General features: G+C 38.4%; 1 long non-coding RNA gene across 4 annotated transcripts in view; it reads left to right on the top strand.

Annotated features, from left to right (window-relative positions):
- The first annotated feature begins 2,312 nt into the window (after positions 1-2,312).
- Positions 2,313-9,426, top strand: part of LOC123645206 — a 72,902-nt gene continuing 65,788 nt past the window's right edge. For all 4 annotated transcript variants that reach the window (XR_006737440.1, XR_006737439.1, XR_006737441.1 and 1 more), the window contains exon 1: positions 2,313-3,122. This is a non-coding gene — a long non-coding RNA (uncharacterized LOC123645206). The remainder of the gene's footprint in view (positions 3,123-9,426) is intronic.

The raw sequence follows: 9,426 nt of genomic DNA, 5'->3' as shown, positions 1-9,426 counted from the left end.
GATTATTTTGTCTTATAATAAAACAGAAGCTGACAGTATGTTGCCCATATCTCTGCAAATGTAGGATTTAGAAATTTCTCTATGCTCACTTTTGCCTAATCTTCTCATCTCAGAAGACCCCTTTATCTAATGGGCATATACCATTTATTTGTACAAGATCATCAATCATGAACTGTGAACCTATCATTTTGACATAAAATATCTATCCCTAAATCTTCCAAAACCTCTAGCATATAATTTTAGAAAATTAGCTAGCTTAAAGTCTGGGCTTCTGACTTCTGGGGATGAAACGCAAAAATGGAGAAAGCTTAAATTATACAAATTTGATTTTAAAGTCACAGTTTAACTGAGCCAGGGATAAAAGATGGCATGATACAGATCTTTAAATGTTGACAGAAATGGACAATTTTGCTAATTATCATCTGGTCAATTTGGAATTTCATGGCAGATAAATGGAATAGTAGTTAAAGGGGAATATACTGCAAAAAATAGTTTGACTCATTAAAGCATGTTATGATATTTTCCTCATAATTTCTTATTATTGAGACAAAGGAATGCATGCATTCTATAATATTGCAATTTGCTCACATACTGTACATCATGTCTCAATTTTTACTTAAATTTTTTTTATTAACTGAGGTGAAAATGGCAGAAAAACTGTAAATATAAGGATTAGGCTGTATGAAATTTGAGTTCGTTCAAATGACAAACTCAAAGTAAAACTCGGATGAACTTACCAAATTTCATTTGATATCCACCTGAAACTATAAATCCTCTCGTGGCATTTGAGAGTAGAAAGGAGGTTCACCTAAAATTCAAACCAGGTTTTCCTAAACCTAACCCAGATTCACTAAATTTGGGGTAAAACTATGGTTGCATTTTTGGGTTTGTAATAAAATCTTCATCTCACTTTAGCTGAGGATGAATAGATAATGGGCTGTGGGGAGAGAACTGGAAGATATTTTTGCAATTGCTGTTTTATTTTATTTCGTATTCCCTATAACGTTCTGAAGCAGGAAAGAAGAGTATATGAAGCACATTTTCAATAATGTGCATGGAAAGATGACCACATATGAGAGTCCAACAGGGGGAAATCTGCAGTCTTTTGATTGTTAAATAGACTTAGGAATTTTTACAAAGGAGAACCTGAATGAAATATTATTAACTAACATTTCTTAAGTGCTTGCTATAATCAGGCACCATTCTAAGCACTTTATGTGTATTAACTCAGTTTGGTTTACCATAGCAGTTCTAGGAAAATGCTATCACTTCCATTTTCCTGATGAGGAAGACTAGGCATAGGGAAGTTACATAACTTGTCCAAGGTTATACTCCTCGTAAAAGTGATTTGAACCCCAGATGTCTTGTTCTGGGATCTCTGTACTTAAGTACAATGCCATATACTGCTTCTTTAGAGAAAAAACAATTGCAATTTTGTTTGAAAGCAAAGTGCTACAAACTATGAGTGGGAGATGACATATTTTCCCATTTTTTAACTATTGAGGACGGCAATAAATTTAATGGGAAAAGCCAAAGTAGACAAGCTCATTCTTGCCTAATCTCCTTATCCCAGAAGTAGGAAGGGAGTTGGTTTCCCAAATCTCCTGTAAGTCTTTGGTGGACTTCCACTTGGAAAACTACATTATGTAGGATGCCTTAGTGCTAAAGAGATAGAGATAAACTAGGTGGAATTCAAAGAGAAAAAAAAAAAATAAAAAAGTGGCAGGGCAAGAGTGAAAGATAAAAAAAGCTAAGTAGAACTTGGCCAAGCAATAGTTAATAGAGAATTTGATAGTATTCTAGAAATATTTACAAGAAAATGAGGGCCTACAAATGTCACTAGGGAGGTTGGAAAAAGGCAAGGAGAAAGGTCTAAGAGAAAAAGAAATTAAGAGAACTCTGTTTGATTTTGTCGTTGTCTTGCAAGGCCTACAACGAAAGCTGTGTTTTCTTGGAATACTAAAGACCAAGCTAGAGATTTCAGAGAAAATAAAGAATTTTGTTCCCTGTCTTGTGTAGGCCGAAGCAGAAAGATAGGCTAAAAAAAAGGTTTTAAAAATGCTTTACATAATAATAGTAATAATAATAATAATAATGATAATATGTGGAATGCCCCCATAACTTTACACATACTATCTCATTTAATGCTCACGATGAATCACAAGGTATCTATTATGATCTCCACTTTACAGATGTGGAAACAGAGGCTGAGGGAGGGTATGTCTCCTGGCTGGGATCAGACAGCTTGTGTCCCTCTGGATCTCTCACGATGAATCACAAGGTATCTATTATGATCTCCACTTTACAGATGTGGAAACAGAGGCTGAGGGAGGGTATGTCTCCTGGCTGGGATCAGACAGCTTGTGTCCCTCTGGATCTCTCCAAAGCCTGGCCTCCTCCCAGAACAACGCACTGTCTTCTGCCACATGACATCCCCACGATTTTGCTCTGAAGATGATGTCGCAAAACAACTGACTTTAGACCAAATTCATTCCAGTGCATTACCTTCAAGGAATGTACTGGTAAGAACACATTATGCTGGAATGAGACATAGCCCTGCTTCTGAAATCTGCCTGGCATCTTCTAGGAGGTGGCCCTGTCTTCTCAGCTCTTTCAGAAGCTGTGCATGTCACGTAAATACTCAGCAGTTGGCTCAGATGTGGGAGAAAATGAGAGCTGGAAGGACATGGAAACATGGAGTGGAACTCTTGAAGTAGACCCCAAGCCTCCTGTGTCTACAGGCCCCCAAATGGAATCACTTGGCTGTTTATAGGAGTCTTAGTGCTGATGAAAAGACTGAATTACACTCCAGACTTTTCCCTGCCAATGGAGAAAAGTTCCAGATTCTTTAAAAAGTATGTAAAGCATCTATCTGAAAAGTGGCAACAGCATTTGGGACCAATTACCCAGATTAAGAGGCAACGATGATCTGTTTACACTTTGTAGCCAAGAGCCCTTTGGCTCTGGTCCACAAACTGGAGATTGTAAATTACAGGAATTTCAGCCTAACATTGACTTCTCTTTTGACCTGTGTGTCTGAGAATAGAGAAAAGCTGGTGGACAAGCCTTGTGTTACTTGCCCTAAAATTTCAGTGGATGGAGAACTGAATATCATCTTCCAGGTAAGACAGTTGACACATGTGAAGGCATGGGTTTCATCACTCAGGAAGGGTCTAATTAACTGTGCAAGATGTGTCAGGATGTGGTTTTTCAACTTGCTACTCCTTAAAAATGATTTTGCAAAAGAATTTAGAAAATAAAGGCTCCCTGCCATCTTTTGCTTAATTACCATCACACTCCAATTTAACTCCGTTTTCCAATGTATTGGGGATTAATCAGTAACAAATGGTAGCTAGTGAGGTTATTACCACGAGAACTGTGCTGCTGGGAATGAATAGATATAGATTGTTGCAAATTCAGATATTGTGGGCAAAAAGGAGACATCTAGAACATTTGGTAAACACTGTGAAGTTGATAGTGCTTTGAACCCTGTGGGACTGAGATGTAAGTTTCTCCTCCCACAAAGGAGGACCCGTCCTCACTTTGCATAATCCTGATAATTTCAGAAGTTTTGGAAAACATTCCTCTTTCTTTTAACATAATCCTGATGTTAAGGGCTTGACCTTGCCCGGAGGAAAATAACCACAGAGGTCAAGTAGCAAGGAGAAAAAAAACGGGAGGTGTCTGTTCCTGAAGTGCAGGCTCGCCAAACGCAGTGGTATTGAAAAGACAAGTCATGATTTTATCTATAGCTGCCATGCGTATGTGTTTAGCGTTAAAAGATTTAACCATACTAAATACCACCTTTAGGCCATCAAATTGGAAATAACTACAGGCAGAGACTGAGTTCTTCTTTCTCAAGTTTGGTCGATTGGATAGCCATTTAGATAAAAACACGACCGAGGCTGTGATTGTGGAGTACTGTGAAAGCCTTGGAGTTGGAGAGCACTTTTTGTTCAATCATCCACTGTGCACTTAATGCAGGGCCATCTTCTGAGGCAGCTCAAAGATGATGCCATTCCAGCCCCTTCACATGTCACCATATTTTTCTGATAAAAACTGGTCAAAAAACCAACTTTATTTAATTTTGGATTTTTCTGACCCTGGTTTATCTCCACAATTTACCATTTTCTGCAGTGTCAGAGCTTCCTGACACTTACAATTAACTCACAAATTAACTTAGAAATGATAGTAAGCTCTCAGCTAAATGATATAGTGGCCACTGGGGACCAGACCAATTTTCTAGAATAAGGTTAGGACTAAGTTGCTCTGTAACAATGTTAAAGTTGGTTTTGCAGAAGTAGTTATTCAAGTGTGAGCAGGAATCGACGTGTGAGAGGGGACACATCGTCTGCCTCTAATTCTGGCTGGTTACTCAGCACTCTGACATTTCTTCATCTATAAAACAGATAATGTGCTTTTAAAATTTGGGGAGATTCAAGGCTCCGTGGAATCATACCCTTGGAAGGAAGTGTGGAGGGCATTGGTCCACCTCGCCTCTGAAGCCAGAGCTCTGTAGTGGGTAGACAGTGAAGCAGATGCAGGTGGAACAAAGTTTAGGAGTCACAAATTCAAGGGATGTGTCACAAATATGTGCAGGTCTGGGGGAAGGCTGCCCGTGTGGCCAGGGCTACCTGGAGAGACACAGAGGAAGGGCTTAGTCTCCCCAAGGCTGCTACTCTTGCTTTTCAGAAGCTTTGTTCCTTCTATGAAAGCAAAAATCTGTATCTTTGGAGTATCTTTCCCTTGGGTCGGATTCTGTCCTCAGAAGCAATATCTGAATCTCATCCTTTTACCATAGATAAACCTTCAGATATCTGAAGACAACTTTTATGTTCCTCAGCTCACTGCTTTTGTTTTACTGGCTAAAGTTCCCAGTTCCCCATGGATTCAAAGAGGTTTTGCTTTCCTGAGTTGGCCTTGATTTGCCAGAGTCTCTTAAGAAGTGTCTCTAAACAGAATACTCAGAAATTACATGACCAGTAAGGACAGCATCTGCCCACCGTGTCACGTGACTGGCTTTAAATGGAGCCCCTCATCAAGGAAGAGCCCCCGTGCCCTGGAGTTCAATCATCTGGGGCTTGTACGGGGGATTTATTGCATTTAAGAAACTCTCACATTTATCCCCATTAAATTTCATTTTGTTTTGGCTTTTTCGTAGCTTTTAGAGTCTCTCTCTCTCATCTTCTGTTCCTTTACAAATGGACTATGACTTTTTTTTCTTTTTTAAAAAGTTCTGCCCAATCATTGAGCTAAATATTGCAGATGCCAGGGTTTCTGGAGTTTCAGGGGTCTTCAATGTCACTAGCGATTATGTTGAAAATAGTTGCATGTTTATTTCTCCAATTAACTCATAAGTGGTGGTTAATAGCAGGGTCTCTGGAACTAGATTTGCCTGGGTTTAAATACTGGGTCTGCCAATATACCAGGTGTATGGCCTTGGGGATGTTAATTTATCTGAGTCTCAGTTTCCTCATCTAACAATAATGTAACTATTGCATATGGTTGTTTTGGTGATTAAATGAGTTAATATAGTCAAAGCACTTAGACTAATGCTTGACACACAGCATGCAGTATTTATTATAAAGGTAAAATAAATTCAGACAAGATCCCTAAGGATGGGAACAGTATCCTGTTTATAGCTGTTACCTCCAGAGACTAGCACTGTGCCTGGAATATGTCTGGTCCTAATATATTAAAAATATGGGTGAACGAGTTTCCATAGTGTTCTAGACACTGAATGTAAGCAAATAATATAATTAATGCTATGGTTTCTAGTGCTAATGGATTTTCAATATTAGTATAAGAAAGAGGTCTTGACCATGGAAAGAGAAGTTGTGTGCATTCAACCTCAGACCGTCTTCATGGGGGCTATTTTACCACTAATCTTCTGTGAACAGTGATAACACCAGTGTCTTTATTGATGCTAATCTATCCTGCTTCTGTTCATCATGGAAGACTAGAAAAATCACACACTAAAGTCCAGTCTCCACTCAGAAAAAACACATTCTGCTTAGTTTGTGCTTGCACCAGACTGACAGGGGATGCTGTCTATTTTTAGCATAAAAAGGAGCTTAACCAAAGAATGCTAGCATTTCTTAGTCTGATCTTCATTTTGTTTAAACTGTTGTAGATTCCCAGGCCATAGGCTGACTCATTCAAAAATAGATGCTAAAAAAACAAGTATTTTAAAACATCAGCCTTGGTATGGAACTTTCTGCATCTTCCTACCTTTCCATTAACAACAAAAATGAAGCGCTGACACCAGGGTAGGCCTTGATTTAAGTGCATAACCGCATAATGCTCCCCTTGGTCTGGCTTCAGTATGTTAAAACAAGTTCTCATCAGGCTGAAAATTTAAATTGTCCAGAGATATCTTTTACGTGTAATTCCCTTTGAACTTCCGTCCATGCTAATTTAAACACGGATGGTATTTTCCTCTTTCTATATTAATACAGTCGAGCTCAAAGAATAAAATCCACCAGTGTTTTCTCCTTTGTATGTGTTCAATAGCTACCCCTGAAGCAATTACCTACTGCGAGATGTGGGAGGGGCCATTCTGTAGGAGCAGGGGCCACGGGTAATATGATACGTGGTTGTTGTGTGTGTAATGTGCTAATACTTTTGACAGCCACCATCCTTAAGGGGTGTAGCAAGTCATTTGAAATTTGTACACAGACTGCCCTATCCATTACGCATTGCCCATATCATACCCATAATCTCCCAAGGCAGATATGCTATTACACTCAGCGGGCCAAGGTCTGCTGGTGCTTATATACACACAACTCCCACTGACTGTGCCACGGAGACCCTTCAATGGGAGTTGTCAGCAGCATAAATTTAGCCCGGTACAGTCACAACCACAGCGGGTGCAGCTGAACAGAGAGACCTGGGTGTGTGTTAAAAAGGCTGAGGAAGAACAAAAAAGCTGCCAGTTTTCATAAGAAATTTTATCCCTTGAGCATTAAGAACTGTAGCCTGATACTCACCAACTCTTTATCCTTGTCCCACAACCTGTGGATCCCAGGCTGGGACTTGGAAGCAGCTAAAACAGAGTGGGCATTAAGAAAAAAAAGCCTGCTACAGGGCAGAAAACCGTGCTTTGCATCCAACCTTATTATGTGAGGGGAAAAATTCCCCATAGATGATCTTCAGAACATTTATTTATCAAAATTTAAAGGAACATCTTGGAACCAACGACCTTTAAATATAGAAAATTTCAAATACATAAAACAAGGGCACAAAGATGCTCGGCTTTTGAAAATCGCTAGTGTATCTGGGTGGAACCACACATTTCTATGAGCATTATAATATATAACATATATACTGTCATGCTAATATGATAATTGCTATATTAGATTTTCTGTAGTGCTTTCCAACATGTTATCTCATGTGATTGTTTGGGAGGTCTTTTTTGGCCCCAGAGACATCCCCAAATCATATCTTCTAAGTGATCAGATGTTACTGACCTCAAACTCTGGTTGCAGAAAACATCAGGATTTAATCCTTCCTTCTCAGAGTCACGGCCCTACCAGCTGTAAACAATGAAGTCTATTCATAATCATCGAAAGTGCTACAGTTTGGCAAGCAGAGGCTGGATTTGAATCCCTGCTTCTTGCCACACTAATTGTATGTCTTGCTTAGGCATATTCCTTAACATTTGTTTTTTTTTTTTTTTTTTTTTTTTTTGAGACAGTTTCACTCTGTTGCCCTGAGTAGAGTGCCATGGCGTCAGCCTAGCTCACAGCAACCTCAAACTCCTGGGCTCAAGTGATCTTTCTGGCTCCTGAGTAGCTGGGACTACAGGCGAGTGCCACAATGCCTGGCTAATTTTTGTATTTTTAGTAAAGACGAGATCTCACTCTTTCTTGCTCAGGCTGGTCTCGAACTCCTGAGCTCAGGCTATCCTCCTGCCTCAGCCTCCCAGCGTGCTTCGATTACAGGTATGAGCCACCAGGCCCGGCCTTCCTTTTTCTTATCTGTATTCTGAGGTTAAAACAATAATTCATAGTGATGCTGTGAAAACAGCATCAGAAAAGATGTGTGAAAGCACGTAGCCAACATACAGGCGCCAGTGAATGAATGCATGCAACTGTTGCAGTGTACAGTAGTCAGTAGGCACTCAATAAAAGCTTCATTCTTCTTCTCCCCCTTTTCTTCCCCACTAAGTCCTAACAAATTAATGTTCGCACAAGCCTATGTATATTAAGAAAAATACTGCCTTTTAAAAATAACTTAATGAAATATTATTCCATGAATAATAAATGACCACACATTTAACAGAAGGCATTTAAAGTTATACTTATCCTTTGATTATTGGTATAGAGCAGGTAAAAATGATCTATTAAAGAAAAATGAAAAAATAAAGAGTAAGCAAGGAACCAAATTAGACATTCAGTTAAATCTGATTAATGGCTATTTCCAGTGGAGAGTTTAGCTGAGTTTAGGATCCCCGCTTCTCTGGCGAGAAGGCGAAGGTACAGTGTTTAGGAGTGACCATTAAGAAGTTGAATTCATAATTCACCAAAGTTTACATAGATTTTGATTTTCAGTTTGGGAAAGACCAATAAATCAGGTGCCATTGTCGTAATTCTATAAAACTAGTATGTTTCATGATAATACACTTAGATATAGAAAACTATCTTTTGTCTTAATACATTTAGTTGCTTTGTCATTTCTTCATTTTTTTTTAATAGTTCCCAATATGAGGACCCAAGTTTGGAGTCAAATTAATCATGTGTTAAAAAATTACGTCACTCTAAAAGACTTCCACTCATTCTAAGAAAGCTAGTCTAGGTCATGTTTAAAAAATTAACATGTTCTTGAATATGAAAAAGTGTAATAGGTTAATTTAAAGAGTATGAATAATTCAACACAAAATTGTTCTTTTCTTTTTACCTGTTTTCCCAAATGAAAATATTGCTTTATTTTTGTTAAGTAAACTGCCATTGGCACATGCAGCTTCCTTAGATGCAATATTGTGTTTTTCAGAAGAAAGTAACAACTGAAGTTTAGTAAATTTTGAAGAAGCGCACATGCAGTTTTTTTGTGCATGTGTCAGAAGAGAGTTAACTTTTTCAGTTCACAAAGTAATCTCTGGTTTGAAGTTGCAGTTAGAAAATGTTGGAAGTAAAAAAAAAATATTGAACAGGATTTGTACAAAATTTCAGGGGCTTCGAAGAGTGTATCTGAGACAGGATTTGGTAGCGGTAATGGTGATGTAGCCACTTCTATTTGAGTAATAAAATTAGGAAAAAATAAGGCTTGCTCTAAACATAAGTTTAAGTGGTAAATCCAGCTCTAAATGGAAGACAAAATTGATATACATGTATCTAAATATACACAATACACTCTTTAAATTCTTTTTGTCTTATCAAAGATAATAGAAAAAGAATAAAATTCAAATCTGCCTTCTGCCTTCCAACC

The sequence above is a fragment of the Lemur catta genome, chromosome 9 (assembly GCF_020740605.2).
Source record: "Lemur catta isolate mLemCat1 chromosome 9, mLemCat1.pri, whole genome shotgun sequence".
Classification (NCBI taxonomy): domain Eukaryota; kingdom Metazoa; phylum Chordata; class Mammalia; order Primates; family Lemuridae; genus Lemur; species Lemur catta.
This window is presented reverse-complemented; position numbering and strand designations above follow the sequence as displayed.